This window comes from Oncorhynchus keta, chromosome 29, assembly GCF_023373465.1.
Source record: "Oncorhynchus keta strain PuntledgeMale-10-30-2019 chromosome 29, Oket_V2, whole genome shotgun sequence".
In the NCBI taxonomy this organism is placed as follows: domain Eukaryota; kingdom Metazoa; phylum Chordata; class Actinopteri; order Salmoniformes; family Salmonidae; genus Oncorhynchus; species Oncorhynchus keta.
The window spans coordinates 23,742,279-23,763,662 of NC_068449.1; the positions used below are offsets into that span (position 1 = coordinate 23,742,279).

The following is a 21,384-nucleotide window of genomic DNA, read 5'->3' on the forward strand; positions in this document are numbered from 1 at the left end:
CACTTCCCTGTGGTGAAATACTTGTTACGGTATGTGAGTGTTTTGCCTGTCCTTAACGTGGCACCCCAGTTTAACTTTCAACTCATTTAACACCCAATTTAGTTAACAAAAGTCACATCTCAGTAGGTGGTCACGGTAAGTCATGACACAGCACATACTTTGGTTCTAAATTGATCCTCAATCAAGGGGGAGGCCGATGACATCACGACTTACCACCAGATCAACTCCTTGAATGCCCTACTCCTTGAACTTCGCAGTTGTATCTAAAAAACACTATTTTGCAAAAAATAGATACTTTCTTACCCTTTAGTGTGTGTACTTTATGGTATTTATACTTGGGATATCGCTTTTCAACTGTAAAAGTTAAACAAATTGCTGGAGGACTTCTTTAATGATCAACCTGATGACCCTGATACTAAATCTTGGCGCTGTGCAGTGGTGTGCTCTGTCTGCTGGCAGACCCTGGCTACACTATGACATCATGTCTATATCCAGTCCCCTGCCCAAGCCTGTCCCGATGTCATCTCAGCTTAATCAGAGGAAGGCTTAGTGATGGTCTGTCTGTTGGGTCAGTCTGGATGTGACCTGGTTCTCTGGCCATCCAGGCCACTGCAGAGATGCAGATGTTGTTTAATTTTGGCGAGCTGTTGTTGTCCTCAACACTGTCGGTGTTCTGTAGAGGTGGACGATTGGCGTTGTTTTAGTGCCCAGATGTGATGATCTAATTCAGCAGCCCCACAAACCCCTCTGTTTCACCTTTACAGTGAGCCACTGTGTCAGCTGTCCATAGGACTTCATACTACATGCATGTATTTATTTAATCAGGGGAGTCCAATTGAGACACGTGACTCATTTGCAATGGTGGCCTGAGGACAAAAGTTCAATCAATACAACAACAAAATATAAAAAACTAGAAGACAGCTATAAATACATTACATCAGGTTATGACAAGTTCTAATAGTCAATTGAAACAATTGCACTCTTCAGAGAACTCATTGAACAAAATAGTTTTAAACTGCCCTATCGGCACCAGAGAATCCAGGTGTAATTTGTTTTGTAAGGCTGTCCATAACAGTGGTGCTTTTAAACTAAAGGCGGATTTACCAAACTTTGTGGAGACAAGCGGTACCTCAAGAGTTAACCAACCCGGTGAATGGGTTTGGTATCTCATATTTTTATATAACAACAGGAAAGTGAAGTACAGTATGTTGGAAGCTTGTAGAGCAGAGCTTTTCTTAACAAGAAGGGAGTAATGTGAACTATGGGATTCAAGTGAGGTCCAGCCATCCTTCTGAAACAGGATGCAGTGATGAGTATTAAAACTGTCACCTGTAATAAAGCGAAGGGCGCTGTGGTAGACGGCATCCAATGGTTTAAAAGTAGTGGCTGCTGCAGTCTGGTAAATGGTGTCACCATAGTCAAGAATTGGCAGGAAAGTTGACCATACAATCTGCTTCCTGCTGTTTAGGGAGAGGCTAGATCAATTTCTAAAAAAAATGTAGTCCACTTTAAATCTTAGCTTTTAAAACTTTATCAATCCAAACGACCAGATATTTATAGGCGGGAACCCGTTCAATGAGGGAGCCATCCAATGAGTGAATATGTAGAGCCCATCTGAGACATTTTTAGAGAACAATATTTCATTTTGCCTGCATTAAGTACACGTTTTAAATCAACTAGGGCTTTCTGTAATGCAACTAAATCAGATTGGCCTCTAACATAGCGTGGTCAACAGTCAATGCGATGTCATACATGACCGTATTGTCTGCATACAAATTCATATTACAAGATCTAATACATAGACCAATGTTATTTATATAAATAGTAAAGAGAACATGTCCCAATACTGACCCCTGCGGTACACCTTTCACAATATTGAGGAAACTAGACTTGACACCATCAGAAAGCACACATAGTAGTATGTTTCTCTCACACTTATGGTTGCTAGGGAGATGCCCTCCTGCGGGGGAAATCCTATTGATTGTTCCTTTAATTAAAAACACACCTTTACTGATTGACTAACACATGCATGCAATCAATCCTGAACACGTGTGGAACTTCTTTGTTTGCTACCCATAAGCCAATGTTTTAGCCATTCCTTTCATTCATTACAAACCTATAAACATTTCACCTCCAGACTCACCTGTTGAGAGCAGCAGAGACTCCAGCAGGTCTGCTTCTACATTGAGCCAGGTTCATTGTGATGTGGTTGTTATCAATGTGTTGTACATGTACAGTATGACTGGGGCGTAGAGCTTCCATCTTCATTCAGACAGACAGGAGCTTGGCTGCTGCTAATCACCAGAGAAGGCAGAACCACGCCGGGGAGGCTAATGCAGTCTGATATCAGCCCCAGTGATCTGATCCCTGCATGAATGGCCAAAGCACTGTTATCTTGTCTGGGGAGAAAAGAGGGGGAACTAGAGAAAGGCAATGTCTAGGATGGTAAATGGGGCCAACATGGTAATTAGGCTGGAAAAGGCCATGTTACCTAAAGAGCCATGGTGCTGGGCTGAGGAACAGAGACACATTTCCCCAAACAAGTTAATGGGTGCGCCGGCTAATGACTCTCCGGTCCAGAGGAATTTATCTTGCTAATTTGACAAAGCCTGAATAGGGGGCTAGGGACATTATTGACAACAGGCCAAACTGTGAAACAGCAGGCGGGCACCCCCCTGCAGGCAGCCCCAAATATAGATGTCCATTCTGTCATTAACAAAAGCCTAGCAGAGCCTTTATTTCTGATGCCAGTGCTGCTCTTCCATTAATCTTACCGTGACTCATTTATATACAGTGGGGCAAAAAAGTATTTAGTCAGCCACCAATTGTGCAAGTTCTCCCACTTAAAAATATGAGAGAGGCCCGTAATTTTCATCATAGGCACACTTCAACTATGACAGACAAAATGAGAAAAATCACACTGTAGGATTTTTAATGAATTTATTTGCAAATTATGGTGGAAAATAAGTATTTGGTCACCTACAAACAAGCAAGATTTCTGGCTCTCACAGACCTGTATCTTCTTCATTAAGATGCTCCTCTGTCCTCCACTCGTTACCTGTATTAATGGCACCTGTTTGAACTTGTTATCAGTATAAAAGACACCTCCACTACCTCCACTATGGCCAAGACCAAAGAGCTGTCAAAGGACACCAGAAACAAAATTGTAGACCTGCACCAGGCTGGGATGATTGAATCTGCAACAGGTAAGCAGCTTGGTTTGAAGAAATCAACTGTGGGAGCAATTATTAGGAAATGGAAGACATACAAGACCACTGATAATCTCCCTCGATCTGGGGCTCCACGCAAGATCTCACCCCGTGGGTTCAAAATTATCACAAGAACGGTGAGCAAAAATCCCAGAACCACACGGGGGGGACCTAGTGAATGACCTGCAGAGAGCTGGGACCAAAGTAACAAAGTCTACCATCAGTAACACACTACACCGCCAGGGAGTCAAATCCTGCAATGCCAGACGTGTCCCCCTGCTTAAGCTAGTACATGTCCAGGCCCGTCTGAAGTTTGCTAGAGAGCATTTGGATGATCCAGAAGAAGATTGGGAGAATGCCAGATGAAACTAAAATATCACTTTTTGGTAAAAACTAAACTCGTCATGTTTGGAGGACAAATAATGCTGAGTTGCATCCAAAGAACACCACTGTGAAGCATGGGGTGGAAACATCATGGTTTGGGGCTGTTTTTCTGCAAAGGGACCAGGACGATTGATCCGTGTAAAGGAAAGAATGAATGGGGCCATGTATCGTGAGATTTTGAGTGAAAACCTCCTTCCATCAGCAAGGGCATTGAAGATGAAACGTGGCTGGATCTTTCAGCATGACAATGATCCCAAACACACCGCCTGGGCAACGAAGGAGTGGCTTCGTAAGAAGCATTTCAAGGTCCTGGAGTAGCCAGTCTCCAGATCTCAACCCCATAGAAAATCTTTGGAGGGAGTTGAAAGTCCGTGTTGCCCAGCAACAGCCCCAAAACATCACTGCTCTAGAGGAGATTTGCATGGAGGAATGGGCCAAAATACCAGCAACAGTGTGTGAAAACCTTGTGAAGACAGAAAACGTTTGACCTCTGTCATTGCCAGCAAAGGGTATATAACAAAGTATTGAGATAAACTTTTGTTATTGACCAAATACTTATTTTCCACCATAATTTGCAAATAAATTCATTAACATTCCTACAATGTGATTTTCAGGATTTTTTTTCTCATTTTGTCTGTCATAGTTGAAGTGTACCTATGATGAAAATTACAGGCCTCTCTCATCTTTTTAAGTGGGAGAACTTGCACAATTGGTGGCTGACTAAATACTTTTTGGCCCCTGTATATATATATATATATTGCAATAGTTATCTGTCCAAAGGGTCTATGCAGAGGGTGACGTTGAGGGGCTGGATGGACAGTTTGTCCCAATGGTGACTCCCTATACTGAAACCACACCAAGCGTGATCCCAATGGGTGAACATGTCACAATGACCAATTTCCACATTAGGTTGTTCTTTCAGTTATTGATCGCTGTCAGTATTGGTCTGAAGGCGGTCTGTGGATTTGTAGGTTGGTGGTGGCCAAGTGTGGGTGGGGTTTGCCTTATCACTGCCCAAAACAACAAGGTTTCATATGTGAAATGAATTGGATTTATCTCAATGTAAGACACTGCACAATAATTGTTGTATGCGTTATGGGGGTATTATAGATGATATATTCTAGATAGTTTTGTGTCTCACACTTGACTGTAGCTCAGATATGGGGCAGTGTGTCAGAAGGAAAGATCTGTAGTCACTGGATATGTCTGCTCAATGGCAGAGCCACTCTGCTCACCCTAATGGTGTCGAAATCAGACTGACTATTAAACAGGACCAGAGGAGAGCTAAAAGGCTTGCTGGTAAATTGGCAGTTGTGGGAATACAGGCTACTTTCATACTAGCTTCGCCCACTCACACACTAAGCTTTCCCCTTTTTACCCTTGACCAGACCACTGAGTGAGTGCACTGTCTGTCTCTGTCGGCCCTGAATAAATCTGCCTCTCTACCTGTCATCTGTTCATTGTCTGTGTCCTCCTCTCTCTCTTTCCATTGAGTGAAAGCATCGTTCAGCCAGCATCTGATTCAGTGGTCTATCCATCTTCACACACTTAAGTATCTCCCTTCTTATCTATCTGTCACTCCTTACAATTAATTACATTATCTCAACTAACTAATTACATCCTCAGTTAAAGACAAATGCACACAAATGCACACACACACACACACACACACACACACACACACACACACACACACACACACACACACACACACACAGACACAGACACAGACACACAGACACAGACACAGACACAGACACAGACACAGACACAGACACAGACACACACACACACACACACACACACACACACACACACACACACACACACACACACACACACACACACACACACACACACACACACACACACACACGTGCGCTGTAGGCATACTAACCTAATCTGTTTGAAGCAAAAGAAGAGAGGGTTCCTTTATGCATGAAGTATTCATGCGACGTGTGTGTGTGTGTGTGTGTGTGTGTGTGTGTGTGTGTGTGTGTGTGTGTGTGTGTGTGTGTGTGTGTGTGTGTGTGTGCGTGCGTGTGCGTGTGCGTGTCTGTGTGTGGAGACAGAGAGAGCGACCGGGAGCAGCCAGCAGTAGCACACTGACACCTCATCTGGCTGTCGGAGGGAAAAGGGGCTGGGCTGAGAAGAGAGAGCGAGAGAGGATAGAAAGACACGGCAGGACAGCTACCAGCATTTCTCCGGCAGAAGGAGCAGGATTGAAAGCCGAAACAGGAGTTCTCCCCATTCCCAATCCCCCCCCCCCAGCCCAGACAAACACTGGTTCTCTCTCCACCTCCTGGCTGTCTCTGACTGATACCTGCTGCCGAGCCCTCCTCCCTCAGCCTGTGGCACGGGGCACAGGAAAGGACACAGCCATCAGGACTCCCTGCTACAGCCACACGGCAGAGATGTAACAGCATGGATTACCTGGGAGAGAGAAAAAGAGGGAAGAAATAAACACAAACCAATGGCTATTGGATGAAAAGAGAAAAGGCAGTGAAAGAGAAGAAGACAGAAAAGGAGAGTGAAAGAGAGAGAGAGAGAGATCAGAGTAGGACTGTCTTGCCAGACTGCTGGAGAGCCTGCCTCTGTTGGAGAAATTGCATCTTTGAACTGAGACTGAACTTTTGTTTGTGGAGAGGTGTGGACACAGAACAGGCGTTTGTTTCACTGGAATATGTACAGAGGAGGAGGTGCTTCGCTCTACTTTGACCTCCTCTTCTCCTCCTTTCCTCCTCTCCCTCCATCCTGAGAACCTGTCTGGACCCCCTGGACCTCCTTACTGGGACCGCTGCTATCCACCCCATCCTCTCAACCCTCTTGTATTTGTCTCAGTCCGCTATGATGACGTTGGTTCTCCCCTTCCTCTGTCCCCTTGGCTCCTTACAAACCGCTGTGCAATCAAGTGGAAACCTCAGTGATTGCGATCGGAGGTAAAAGGGACACCCCTTGCCCCCGTCAGTGACGGCCCCGCCTCTTTCTGCTCTCTCCCTGCGTCTCTGATGCTAAAGTAATAGAGAACCCTGGACATGGAGACATGGACCCTAAAGTTGAACTTGGGCACTTTCATTAGATAATGGATTGGAAAGAGCTGTAAGTACTCTCTTTCTCTCCATCTCTTGCACTATCTTGCCATTTTATTAGATCGTATTTAGGCACTATTGGACAATTTACTCTTCAGTAAACCTTTGCCATGTATGAAAAAATGTCAGAGGGACTGAGGCTTCTTGTTAACTGCCTACCTGTAGTGCTGTATTGCTTGATAATCCTCTAAACTGTCTGAAATGTGTTTGGTGTATGTGAGGATGCATTCAGATATTCAGACCCAAGGTGTGTACTGAAACGGCTTCATTAGTACAGAGATGGGTGATGAACAGGTGGGCAAGCTGTAGTGGGTGAGGGAATCCGAGCCTCTCCTCCCTCTACGTTTTCCATTGAGCGCACACAGGCAGCTCCCTCTTACTGGGAAGGTGAGAGTGAGAAAGAAAGAGAGAGAAAATAGAAAGGGAAAGCCATGTGACAAGCAATTCATTTCCCCATTAGGGTGTGTGGTGCATTGTTACAGAGGCGAGCGCTCACTGTTATTGCTCATCACCCATTGAGTGGTTCTGATGGAACAGAATTAGACACAACCCTGACTCTCTCTCTCTGCTCTCTCTCTCACATTTCTCTTTCCCTCCTTTCAAATAGACGCACATGCCTTTTCTTCTCATTGTGTGACTGGTTTTAACCCTCAAGGTTACTGGCATACCCTGCGATGCCATATGGGAACTTAGAGGGACAGGGGAATAAGCAAAAAATGGAACCTGTGAATGCTAACCATTAATTGTAGTTCACTGTTTGTTAGAGAGAGAGCCTTTGTCTTGGGCAGCGAATGTGTACTGCCATCACCCTGTCATACATGTGCAGACTGACATTTACACACACACACACACACAGAGGGAGAGAGAAAGCATTGATGAGTTTTTCTTTCCTTTTCTTCATCTCACATTCATCTATTCCATCTCATTTTCTCCCTCACACTTTCCTTCTCACATGCTATCATACACAGACTGGTCCCTACGGAGAGCCTCCTCCTGTAGCCCTCTTGGATATAATAATAATTTCATCAGCCAGCGGTGTGTTCCCTGATTGTGCTCTTGGGCTGTCGCTGCAGGGGGCGTGCTGTGCTGTACTGGGGAGGTGGGGAGGGGTGGGGCTGTCACTCCAGTGGGGTAGACGAGGGTATATTTTGATAGCCGCCCACCTTGTCCGGCGGAGCCCAGAGCAGCACTAATGAGCTCAGGCTGCTGGGCTCTCAGGCAACAGTCTCTCGCTGAGACAGACACACGTGGATGGACAGGTTCTCTCTCTCTTTCTCGCTCTTGCTGTAGCCCTCTCTCTTTTCATCTCTCATTCCATCTTAATTTCTCTCTGTCTGTTCCTCTTGTTGACAACCATTTTTTGTCTCTTGCGACTCTCCAATTCTGAACTGTCTGTCTGAAAAGTGTTCAGTGCATATGAATTACCTGTAGATGTTCCTTTACTCTGACCTTGACTTTTTAAGTTGAGGTGTGGTTGTAACTGACACACAGTAGTGCCATATAAGTGTGGCTTAATGTTACAGATTTACATAGCTGGTAATATTGCAGTTAGACTAAAAGGAATGTGTGCGTCTCGCTCTGTCGGCCTTGTGACCCATCTGTTAGACGGACAGAGTGAGAGGGACTGAGTGAGAGGGAGTGAGAGAGAGAATGAGGGAGTGAGAGATAGTGACAGAGACTTATATATATTTGTATATATATATATATATTTGTATATATATATAGAGAGAGAGAGAGAGGGCGCACACAGGATGACCGTGGATTTATGTAGAGTCCCATCACACAGTCGGATCTTACCCTGAGAGGCAGCGGAACTGCGTTAAGACAACCACTTAACGAGATGGACTAACTAGCCCACAGTACTAGGAGAGGTCTATCTACAGTGCATTGCAAAAGTATTCATCCCCCTTGGCAGTTTTCCTATTTTGTTGTAATACAACCTGTAATTTAAATGGATTTTATTTGGATTTCTTGTAATGGACATACACAAAATAGTCGAAATTGGTGAAGTGAATTTTTTTTTAAAGTGGTGCGTGCATATGTATTCACCCCTTTTGCTATGAAGCCCTGAAATAAGATCTGGTGCAACAAATTACCTCCCGAAGTCACGTGATTAGTTAAATGAATCCACCTGTGTGCAATCTAAGTGTCACATGATCTGTCACATGATCTCAGTATATATACACCTGTTCTGAAAGGCCCCAGAGTCTGCAACACCACCAAGCAAGGGGCACCACCAAGCAAGTGGCACCAAGGAGCTCTCCAAACAGGTCAGGGACAAAGTTGTGGCGAAGTACAGATCAGGGTTGGGTTACAAAAAATATCCGTAACTTTATATCCCACAGAGCACCATTAAATCCATTATTTAAAAAAAAAGAAAGAATATGGCATCCCAACAAACCTGCCAAGAGAGGGCCGCCCACCAAAACCCACAGACCAGGCGAGGACGGCATTAATCAGAGAGAGAGGCAACAAAGAGACCAAAGATAACCTTGAAGGATCTGCAAAGCTCCACAGCTGAGATTGGAGTATCTGTCCATAGGACCACTTTAAGCCGTGCACTCCACAGAGCTAGGCTTTATGGAAGAGTAGCCAGAAAAAAAGCCATTGCTTAAAGAAAGAAATAAGAAAACCCATTTGGTGTTCACCAAAAGGCATGTGGGAGACTCCCAAAAAATATGGAAGAAGGTACTCTGGTCAGATGAGACTAAAATTTGAGCTTTTTGGGCATCAATGAAAACGCTATGTGTGGTGCAAACCCAACACCTCTCACCACCCCAAGAACACCATCCCCAAAGTGAAGCATGGTGGTGGCAGCATCATGCTGTGGGGATGTTTTTCATCGGCAGAGACTGGGAAACTGTTCAGAATTGAAGGAATGATGGATGGTGCTAAATACAGAGATATTCTTGAGAGAAACCTGTTTCAGTCTTCCAGAGATTTGAGACTGGGATGGAGGTTCACCTTCCAGCAGGACAATTACCCTAAACATACTTCTAAAGCAACACTCGAGTGGTTTAAGGGGAAACATTTAAATGTCTTGGAATGGCGTAGTCAAAGCCTAGAACTCAATCCAATTGAGAATCTGTGGTATGACTTAAAGATTGCTGTACACCAGCGGAACCCATCCAACTTGAAGGAGCTGGAGCAGTTTTGCCTTGAAGAATGGGCAAAAATCCCAGTGGCTAGATGTGCCAAGCTTATAGAGACATACCCCAAGAGCCGTGAATAGTTATGCATGGTCAAGTTTTCTGTTTTTTTGTCTTATGTCTTGTTTGTTTCGCAATTTTGCATTTTCAAAGTCGTAGGCATGTTGTGTAAATCAAATTTTCATTCCAGGTTTTAAGGCAACAAAATAGGATAAATGCCAAAGCGGGTGAATACTTTCGCAAGCCACTGTATGTCTCACTCTCCTCACCAAGTCTGTCTATCAGGGGACTCAGTGAATGGTGGATCTAGGGACCAGTCATGTTTTTCATGGTCCCCCTAACAAGCTTCACCTATATACCTGAGTAACATATGAAATAGCAGAACATTTCTTATCACAATCACTTCAATTCTATAATGAGAACAAACATTTCCATAGCCTGAAAAGGCAACATTGTGCCAGCCATCCTTACCTGTCATGTTCCTGTCCTGTTCCTGTGTTGTTTGAAGAAGATACATTAATCCATTTAGTGTACATAAGCACCATGACAACCACCAGCTGACCTACTAATAACACAGGTGTCATGGCGGCTTGTCGTATGTAGAAACCTGCAAAGCCCTGCTGCAGAATTGGGCTTGATTGTGTCTTTAGTTCCATAGCAGTGCGTTAGCAATTGCAGTGCTGAAATTAAAGCATTTGAGAATTTTATGTTTGTACTGTTTTGAAGTGGAGGCCTGGAGCATTTTACAAAGCCTTGGCCACAGGTAGGGAGTGGGGAGTTGAAAGAGAGGTAGAATTGGGATTGGTGGCACAGCGCCCTTCTCCTGTCGACTTTGTTTACTTTGGCAAAGAAAAAAAGGAGCTTGTTGACCTTTCCGCTACAATCTCAGTGTGGTTTCTAAAGGCTCTGCACACCCTCACAAATGTCAACCCTGACCATTAAATCAATCAGCTGAATGATTATACAGCCCTCTCTCTGTTGGATACCTCACTATGAAAAAGATAAATGCCTGGTGGCTCCTATGAAGTTTATCTTCCTTCCTGCCCAGCACAATACAGATGACTCGCTAATGTGTATGTTTTTGAAGTTAGGTTGAACTCTTCTTGTGTTTGCTCCTCCCAGGGCAGCTCAGAAGCTGAACCTCTCGTCCAAGCGGAAGAAGCACCAGCCTCCCTCCCTGCTGCACCCTGGAGCCCAGGAGCCCTCCATCTACCCCACCAACTTCAGCGGCATCCTGCAGCTCTCGCCACCCCCCGCCCCGCCATGCCTGCTCCGCGCTGTCTCAAAGGTCAAGGAGAACCCTGGGATGGGAAAGGTAAGGAGCAACAGGCATTGCTTGTATACGCAAACAGGCCTACAGTATGAACACACACGCATATGTTTATGAGTGAGTGACATTTAAATGGGAGAATGCACAGTGGCAACGCATTAGTACATAGACAGCCAGTCGTCTAGTCCAGTCCATACAGATGCAGACAGATAAGCCTGCTGGAATGTCATGAATTCACTCAGTTTGTTATGGCCGCATTCCTCCCTCTGAATGGACTACAGTTTGTGAGGGAAAGAAAACACAACACTTAAATCCAATTCACTTACCCAGAGTCAGATTAACTTGTGGATACCATTTTTATGTCTATTCTTGCACTATTATTAAGGACGTTAGCGGTAGTTTCGAGAACCAATGCTAACTAGCATTAGCTCAATGACTGGAAGTCTACTGTTATAGTAGCAATGCTACTGTACCTGAAGGAAGTTCTGCTAACTTCCTTCATACTGTATGCAGAGACATAAAAATGGTATCCACAAGTTCATCTGACTCTGGGTAAGTAGAACAATGACAGAATCTCACAGTATCCCTTTAAAAGCTAAACGTTTGCAAACATTACTACAGCATATTTCAATATTCATTCCAATGTTCTTACATATCACTGCATTTTTTATACGTCTATTGGCTGGGATCTCTGACTACCAGAAGGGCCCAGTGTTGGCTACTTTTTGTATATAAAGCAGTTCTTCAGAGACTCTCCACTACCTCAGCTCACGTATCAACTGGAGCCATTTTCAGACCTACTCTTCGGACTGGCTGGTTCTAGAGGTCCCGTGGTTCTAGAAGTCCTGCGGGTGTCCACTGATCTGGGGGGAAATTATTTTAGTTTTATGCACCCAGCTCATGGAACAGGCTTCAGGCCACCTTGAAATTAGACTCGTTGGTCTCCATTGGACAGTTTAGATGGAGTTTAAGGGAGGTGATATGTGAGAGTTGTTTGTTCTGATTATTCTTGTTGTGTGTATTGTATTGATATTATTTATTGTATGTTCATGTTCACAGGGCTCCCTTGCAAATGAGAGCCTGGTCTCGATGGTGACCCACCCTGTTTAAATAAAAGTTCAATACAATTCCTGCTAGCTGCGTTCCATAAACCTCTTGATGAAATCGAGCAGGATGGCGATGATTGGTCTGTCAATAGCGTTAGTGCTGTATAAACACACCCTTCCTCTAGGGTTTATTGGGTATTGTTTGCTGGGCTGAGATCCTGTATTTACATAGCAGAAGAAGTCCCCTAACAAGATTAGGTCCCACCTGGTTGGGAAGTTGTTGCTTACTCTGCCAAATTTCCACACCATTGAGAAATGGTTCCATATTGTGAATCTCACTTCATAAAACACCAGCATTATTAACAAGCTTCCTCTCCCTAAACCTTTTACTGAGCGAGACATTATGTATGTGACAACCACAGGGTTGTTTTGAAAAGGGAAATCAGCTTGTTTACAGCATTGTTCTGAGTTTAAAACCTCAGGTTACCTCTTCATTAACTCGGCTGTTATGGGAAACTCAATCTCTGTCATTGTGTCTCAGACAGTACTGCAGCTTGGAGTCACCTGGTTCAGACAACCAAGAGTTCACTGCTGTGAAACAATGCATGTTTGAGGAACCACAGCCAACACGATTTGAGTTGCCAACATTCTTTTGTCTACGGTAGACAATTCATCCCAGCTCCTTTCCCCTAATCTACAGTATGCATTTTCTGTGGTCAATAATTGACTGAAACACTGAGACGCATAGGTGATGTTTTGTTATGTATTTATTTAAGACACACATGTCCATCCATGTGTAGTTGATGTCATTGCTGACCCAGGCGATGTGTCAAGTGGAGGGTTTGGACATGAGGAGAGGTGGCTGCTGGGGTAAAATCCCAGCTAATGGATTTCTTAGTGGGATCACGACATAGGAGAACAGGGCCATTAGCAGAGGGGCCCGAGGTGTTAAAATGCAGCAGAGGCTCCAGATGATCCTCACCGGCCACTGGTATCACATCTCTGCCAATGTAAATATAGAAGCTCTAGACAGTAGCTATTGCTCCCCCGCCCGGTTGGTGGGCCGGCCAGGCTCAGCAGTCATATATGGAAACCTGTTTAAATGTCATTTGCTTAACATATGTACACGTCAGTCATGGTAACAGCCCCCCATGGAGCACAAAGAGAGTTTGCACTCAGCTGCCGGAAAGCCAGAGAGGAATTCCCTCTGTGGCAGAATGGGATCGCCACCACACATTGTTCCTTAACGCCAGAGCCAGGATTTGTGGCAAAATTTATAAACAAGCCAGGGGAAGAATGGGCCTTTTGTGTGTGCACGGATGGCACAGGAGAGACACACAGAAGATGAAAGGACCAGCCCTGTGTCAGTTTTGCTGCCTTTGCAGAAAGGGGTGGTGGGGGAACAGTTGGAGTTGTTATCGGCTGTCTTATATTGCACAGCCTCTCATTGGCATCATAGTCGTTTTTTGTGTGATGTTTAAAAAAATATTTTTATTGTCATAGATTTAATTTGTTATCAATGCATGGTTGTTAAAGCTCGAGCTGTTTGTAACCATGGAGGAGGAGGGGAAGCGTGCCGATGCACTGGTTTAGTGGATTGACTAACACTATGCTAAACCCTACACACACTGAGCTGTCTGTCGATGCACTGGTTTAGTGGATTGACTACCAATATGCTAAACCCTACACACACGTTGAGTTTTCACAATCAAATGTTGACAGAATGAATGAGGATGTTTTTCTTACCAGAAGAACCATCCACTCCTACATGTTCTTTATAAATGGTGTTGCAGTTGTCATTCAATAAAAACGGTGTGATTGTGTTTGAGAAGGCTTGGCAGGAAGAATGACAGATGAAAACACACACACACACACAGCTTGCATATAACGTGGTGTGCATGCAGATGAAACCTTACTCCACTTTCTCCAGTTCAGGAAGTACCATCAGACACAGCTGGCAGAATGGCTCTGCAAGTCATGGCCATAACATAGTTACAACATTAGACTAGAGGAGACAGGCCATGGCCATAACATAGTTACAACATTAGACTAGAGGAGACATCTCATGGCCATAACGTAGTTACAACATTAGACTAGAGGAGACATGTCATGGCCATAACATAGTTATAATATTAGACTAGAGGAGACATGTCATGGCCATAACATAGTTATAACATTAGACTAGAGGAGACATGTCATGGCCATAACGTAGTTACAACATTAGACTAGAGGAGACATGTCATGGCCATAACGTAGTTACAACATTAGACTAGAGGAGACATGTCATGGCCATAACGTAGTTATAATATTAGACTAGAGGAGACATGGCATGGCCATAACATAGTTATAACATTAGACCAGAGGAGACATGTCATGGCCATAACGTAGTTACAACATTAGACTAGAGGAGACATGTCATGGCCATAACATAGTTATAATATTAGACTAGAGGAGACATGTCATGGCCATAACGTAGTTACAACATTAGACTAGAGGAGACATGTCATGGCCATAACATAGTTATAATATTAGACTAGAGGAGACATGTCATGGCCATAACATAGTTATAACATTAGACTAGAGGAGACATGTCATGGCCATAACATAGTTATAACATTAGACTAGAGGAGACATGTCATGGCCATAACGTAGTTACAACATTAGACTAGAGGAGACATGTCATGGCCATAACATAGTTACAACATTAGACTAGAGGAGACATCTCATGGCCATAACATAGTTATAACATTAGACTAGAGGAGACATGTCATGGCCATAACATAGTTATAACATTAGACTAGAGGAGACATGTCATAGCCATAACATAGTTATAATATTAGACTAGAGGAGACATGTCATGGCCATAACATAGTTATAATATTAGACTAGAGGAGACATGTCATGGCCATAACATAGTTATAATATTAGACTAGAGGAGACATGTCATGGCCATAACGTAGTTACAACATTAGACTAGAGGAGACATGTCATGGCCATAACATAGTTATAATATTAGACTAGAGGAGACATGTCATGGCCATAACATAGTTATAACATTAGACTAGAGGAGACATGTCATGGCCATAACATAGTTATAACATTAGACTAGAGGAGACATGTCATGGCCATAACGTAGTTACAACATTAGACTAGAGGAGACGTGGCATGGCCATAACATAGTTATAACATTAGACTAGAGGAGACATGTCATGGCCATAACATAGTTATACCATTAGACTAGAGGAGACATGTCATGGCCATAACATTGTTACAACATTAGACTAGAGGAGACATACCATGGCCATAACATTGTTACAACATTAGACTAGAAGAGACATGTCATAGCCATAACATAGTTTCAACATTAGACTGGAGGAGACATGTCATGGCCATAACATAGTTATAACATTAGACTAGAGGAGACATGTCATGGCCATAACGTAGTTACAACATTAGACTAGAGGAGACATGTCATGGCCATAACATAGTTATAATATTAGACTAGAGGAGACATGTCATGGCCATAACATAGCTACAACATTAGACTAGAGGAGACATGCCATGGCCATAACATTGTTACAACATTAGACTAGAGGAGACATGCCATGGGTATAACATTGTTACAACATTAGACTAGAAGAGACATGTCATAGCCATAATGTAGTTACAACATTAGACTAGAGGAGACATGTCATGGCCATAACATAGTTATAATATTAGACTAGAGGAGACATGTCATGGCCATAACATAGTTATAACATTAGACCAGAGGAGACATGCCATGGCCATAACATTGTTACAACATTAGACTAGAGGAGACATGTCATGGCCATAACATAGCTACAACATTAGACTAGAGGAGACATGCCATGGCCATAACATTGTTACAACATTAGACTAGAGGAGACATGCCATGGGTATAACATTGTTACAACATTAGACTAGAAGAGACATGTCATAGCCATAACATAGTTTCAACATTAGACTGGAGGAGACATGTCATGGCCATAACATAGTTATAACATTAGACTAGAGGAGACATGTCATGGCCATAACATAGTTACAACATTAGACTAGAGGAGACATGCCATGGCCATAACATTGTTACAACATTAGACTAGAGGAGACATGCCATGGGTATAACATTGTTACAACATTAGACTAGAAGAGACATGTCATAGCCATAACGTAGTTACAACATTAGACTAGAGGAGACATGTCATGGCCATAACATAGTTACAACATTAGACTAGAGGAGACATGCCATGGCCATAACATTGTTACAACATTAGACTAGAGGAGACATGTCATGGCCATAACATAGTTACAACATTAGACTAGAGGAGACATGCCATGGCCATAACATTGTTACAACATTAGACTAGAGGAGACATGCCATGGGTATAACATTGTTACAACATTAGACTAGAAGAGACATGTCATAGCCATAACGTAGTTACAACATTAGACTAGAGGAGACATGTCATGGCCATAACATAGTTACAACATTAGACTAGAGGAGACATGTCATGGCCATAACATTGTTACAACATTAGACTAGAGGAGACATGCCATGGCCATAACATTGTTACAACATTAGACTAGAGGAGACATGTCATGGCCATAACATAGTTACAACATTAGACTAGAGGAGACATGCCATGGGCATAACATAGTTACAACATTAGACTAGAAGAGACATGTCATAGCCATAACATAGTTTCAACATTAGACCGGAGGAGACATGTCATGGCCATAACATAGTTATAACATTAGACTGGAGGAGACATGTCATGGCCATAACATAGTTACAACATTAGACTAGAAGAGACATGTCATGGCCATAACATAGTTATAATATTAGACTAGAGGAGACATGCCATGGGTATAACATTGTTATAACATTAGACTGGAGGAGACATGTCATGGCCATAACATAGTTTCAACATTAGACTGGAGGAGACATGTCATAGCCATAACATAGTTTCAACATTAGACTGGAGGAGACATGTCATAGCCATAACATAGTTTCAACATTAGACTGGAGGAGACATGCCATGGTAGAGGTGTAGTAAATCAACACGTTAAACAGGACCAGTGACATATACCATCCTGTTTACCATACTGTGTTAGGATCATGGTGTACCGTGACAACGGAAATGACACAGAATCTAGGGACTAAGTATAGACAATACAGATCTCAGAGTTGTCCTGAGAGAGTGACGTAGAGAGATAGAAAGAGAGGGAGAGAAAAAGCGGGACCATATGTTCCCATGTTGCAGAGCTGCAGTCAGAGTTGCTCTTGGTCCAGAGAGCAGCCTGCTGATTGGATAATCCCTGAGCATGGTGGGCGGCTCAGAGTCACAGTCATTAAGGGCCCATATTACATTCACTGTTATGATTTACAATATCATCCTTACATTGACACCATTAGGCCCATGTGTTGACCCACGAGTGGCAGCTTAACTTGCAATGGGGGTCCATTTGTCAGGGGTAACCTTTGTCTCCATGGTAACAGGCACTGTCGTGTCCATCATCGTTGACTTGATGGAAATGATGTTTATCCAGATTCAGCGTTGCCATGTGATTTCAAGATGTCCATTTTCTCCCCACTACAAATTCATGCTATGTCCCCTGTAGCTCTATGTGTGTATCATGTTAGATATTTTATGTGCCCGCTTCATCTGTGTTTAATTAATGTGTTTTTTCACCATATGTTTGCTTAAATGTATGTTCTTTGCTCTCTGTCCCTCTATTCTCCTCTCCTCTCTCCTCGTGTTGAAGGTAAAAGTGATGATGCGTATCTGCCCATCCCTGGAGGCTCCTGATTCGTCAGAGTCCATGTCTTTCCTGAAGGTGGACCCCAGGAAGAAGCAGCTAACCCTTTACGACCCCTCGGTCAACGACCGCGCCAACTCAGGGCACAGGAGAGCCACCATGGCCGTCCCAAAGATCTTCGCCTTCGACGCAGTGTTTACCCAGGATGCCTCTCAAGTAAAGACCAAGCAATTGAGGAGTGTGTGTGTGTGTGTGTGTGTGTGTGTGTGTGTGTGTGTGTGTGTGTGTGTGTGTGTGTGTGTGTGTGTGTGTGTGTGTGTGTGTGTGTGTATAGGGGGGCACTCTTTCAGGGGTAGGAGGATATCTTCATGCTGGCTGGGTGCGGTCCGGGGGCTTAGTAGAAAAATGCCTGTCTTTGGTCGGGGGCATTCTTCCCATTATGGGCCTCAACAGCTGGCCCTTTTAAGTCTGGGGAATTCATTTAATTCGGTCCACTTATATCTAACCTCTCCTTTCATAGTCCAGTTATATCTAACCTCTCTTCTCCCAGTCCATGCCCAAATTAAGATCAAAATGGAAGGGTCAGACATTGAGGACATGTAACATCCAGACAAAAATGTTCCATAGAGGTCTGTTTAGAAACATTTCTCAACAAAACCATTGAGATTTCCATTGATCACTCAGTGTCTTCTGATTGTTGAAGAGATGAAACCTAGCAGTGAGGTAACATGCTGTTAGTACCTACTAAAAAGGGAACATGAACCATCGACTCAAGCTTTGTGTTGCTCCCCATAGAGCGTACAATCTTTAGGTTTGAGAAGCTGAACCATTAGGGATCTCATCAAGCATTGGTAGAGTCAGTAGCTACAGGGTCTACAGCATGGATCAGTGTCTCCACAGTGGGGGTAAGGTTCAGAGCTTCCTCCATCAGATACATCTCCTCCACATTAAGCCAGCTGATATGAGCTGATAGCCGTGCTCCTGCTCCAGTAAAGGCAGACTGAGACGAGGCTGCCAGATTGTGCCGCTGGGACCACACTGCTGGCGGCTAACAGTAACAGAGAGCTGTTCTGCAGTAAGAGGCCTTGTTATCTGTGTTATGTATGGGAGGAGATCTCTGTCTGCAGCAGAAGCCTTGCCCCAGTGGAGCCATGGTGGTGAAACAGATTGTAAAGATGAGCCACACTTTGCAGCATTTGTTCCTTTTGACGCCGCCCTCTGAATCTGTGATCAGAGCCTGTCTTCCTGATGCTCCTCCTGTGTTTGATAGCTCGAATAATGTTTTTGTATAAATAATTGGGAATTCTCAAATAGAAAATACTTTGTACGTGTAAGTGTTTGTCAATGACTTGATATTCCTATTATGTGGGAATGTACACAATTCTAAAAGGGCAATGGCAGATGTACACTCTTTAACCACTCCATCTCTCTCTCTCTATCTCTCTTTCTCCCTCTCTCCTTGCAGGCAGAGGTGTGTTCAGGGACAGTGTCTGAGGTCATCCAGTCTGTGGTGAACGGTGCGGACGGTTGCATCTTCTGCTTCGGGCATGTCAAGCTTGGTAAGCAAGCCCCGCTACTCAACTGAAATCTGACAAAAGGACACTGTTAGACAAAGAAAAGTCTCCCTTTATCGGTTTGATGCCCACATTCACAAATGGATTAGTGGCGCAGTGGAGTGGTCAGAGGAGAAAAGAAGGCAGTGGGAGATGGTGGGGGCTAGTGGGAGATGGTGGGGGCTGGAGGGAGGGAGACTTCTATATAGAGGCTGCAGGGAACAGTCTTGAATTAAAACCACTGTAATTGACCTGGACTCTTCACCCAGTCTGGGAGAAAAGTCTAATTGAGTCACCCTTTTCTTCTCCACTGTGCTCATCCTCCAGGGAATGCTCCTTGAATCACCCCCGTCGTAAGTTCTTAGGGATACAGTAGATTCCCAATCAACAGGTGTAATGCATTTTCCTCTCCTCTACACATTCCAGACAGTATTACTAGTGTTTCTTCGTTTTTCGAAGGGAAATTAGCAGCATGCTGTTGCCAACAGCACAGGACTTGTATATTAATATCTCCATCCCCCTTCCCCGCCGTCTCTCACCCTCTCCTCCGTCTTCAGGCAAGACATTCACTATGATTGGCAAAGACGGCTCCACCCAGAACCTCGGCATCGTGCCCTGCGCCATCTCCTGGCTCTTCACGCTCATCAACGAGCGCAAGGAGAAGACGGCCACGCGCTTCTCTGTCCGCGTGTCTGCCGTGGAGATCTGTGGGAAGGACGAGGCGCTGAAGGACCTTCTGTCTGAGGTGTCCACGGGAAGCGTTCAGGACGGCCAGTCCCCAGGGGTCTACCTGCGTGAGGACCCTATCTGCGGCACTCAGGTGAGGGAAAAAGGTGGCCAGATGCGTGTCTGTTTTCCTCCCTTTTCTTTGTTCTCACTCTCTATTTCTCTCTGTCTTCTATATATTAGTGTCTGTGTATTGCTCTGATTCTCCACTACTACCTACCTCTGTCTACCCCAAAGATGATCTGTTTTCTTTCATATCTCAGGTCTTTCCTCTGTGTACTCTGAGCCCATATTTCCCTGTCTGACTTATCTCAATAATCCCTGCGCTATATTCTCACCAAAGCCATCCACAATATCGCTGTCTTTCTTCATACCTTTTTATTGACTCCCCTGTCAGCATGCTTGAGCATCTATTACTCCTGCATTATCTCTGGCCCTCTGGATAGCAATGGGACTAATTGGGGGGTCGGGGGGGGGGGGATTTGAAGGCACTGACAGGTGTTGCCGTCAGATATTTTTTTGGGGGGCTCTGTGTGGACCAGAGCCCCCCCCTCTGTGTGGACCGTGACCTCAAAGGCTGCCTGGAGTCCTGTGAAGCTTCTCAAGGCTTCTCCTCCAACCACGTGGTGTGGGTCCCCTACTAGACCCCCCTTTCCTCCCATTCCCCACTCCCCCCTCTACATACCCCACCACCACAACATCCGTGTGGAGGGAAGTGCCCCTGCCTCCTACTCCTCCATTACCTTCCATAATCCCCCTCCCTCTGTGTGCATACCTGTTTCTTTAATTGCCCCCAAGACCCAATCTAATGGGTAAGAAATGTGTGCCTAGGTCCAATTACCTGGCTATCCTCTCTCTCTCTCTCCTCTTTCTCTTTCCTTCCTCCAATTCCTCCAACTCTTTTTCTAACCCCATACTCTCTCCTTCTCTTTATTTTACTTACCCTTACCTCGTCTCTCTCTTCCCCCCTCAGCTCCAGAACCAGAGTGAGCTCCGTGCCCCCACGGCAGAGAAGGCAGCCTTCTTCCTGGACGCGGCCATCGCAGCACGCAGCACCAGCAGGCCCGACTCAGATGAGGAAGAGAGACGCAACTCTCACATGCTGTTCACACTGCATATCTACCAGTACCGCATGGAGAAAAGCGGCAAGGGAGGCAGTGAGTACAACTGCTACTACTTC

The 21,384-nt window shown here is 44.4% G+C and overlaps 1 pseudogene; it reads left to right on the forward strand.

Annotated features, from left to right (window-relative positions):
• Positions 1 to 21,384, forward strand: part of LOC118362533 (kinesin-like protein KIF26A) — a 127,663-nt pseudogene that overhangs the window by 91,192 nt on the left and 15,087 nt on the right.